Source organism: Lacerta agilis, chromosome 4 (genome assembly GCF_009819535.1).
Source record: "Lacerta agilis isolate rLacAgi1 chromosome 4, rLacAgi1.pri, whole genome shotgun sequence".
NCBI lineage: Eukaryota > Metazoa > Chordata > Lepidosauria > Squamata > Lacertidae > Lacerta > Lacerta agilis.
In genome coordinates this window covers 54423040-54423409 of record NC_046315.1, presented here as the reverse complement: position 1 = coordinate 54423409, position 370 = coordinate 54423040, and the positions used below count along the sequence as shown (strand labels likewise).

Genomic DNA, 370 nt, shown 5'->3' with positions numbered 1-370 from the left:
AGCAGACATTTTAGTTAGTTAGTTAGTTAGTTAGTTTGTTTATTGCGTCTTTTCAAATTTGAGGTGGTGTATGTGGTTATCCCGCCTCCACAACAACCCTTTGAGGTAGGTTAGGCTGAGAGACAGTAACTGACCCAAAATCACACCGTGAGCTTTGTGGCGATTTGAACCCTGGTCTCCCATGTACTAGTCCAACACTCTTAACTGTTACACCACACTGGCAGGTGGGATACTATGATCATAAAGGTGGTTTTCTCAGGGTGAGGCTCATTTGTTACACTGCGGGTGTGCTGACTCATGCAATTTAACTAAATGCAAGAAACTCAACATGTAACATTTGTGTTACTTGGTGGAAAGGCCTTTACTTTAC

At 42.4% G+C, this 370-nt stretch overlaps 1 non-coding gene across 1 annotated transcript; it reads left to right on the top strand.

Moving 5' to 3' along the window:
* The first annotated feature begins 209 nt into the window (after positions 1-209).
* On the top strand, positions 210-370 carry LOC117046140. The gene has a single exon (XR_004426520.1). It is a non-coding gene; the product is annotated as a U1 spliceosomal RNA (small nuclear RNA).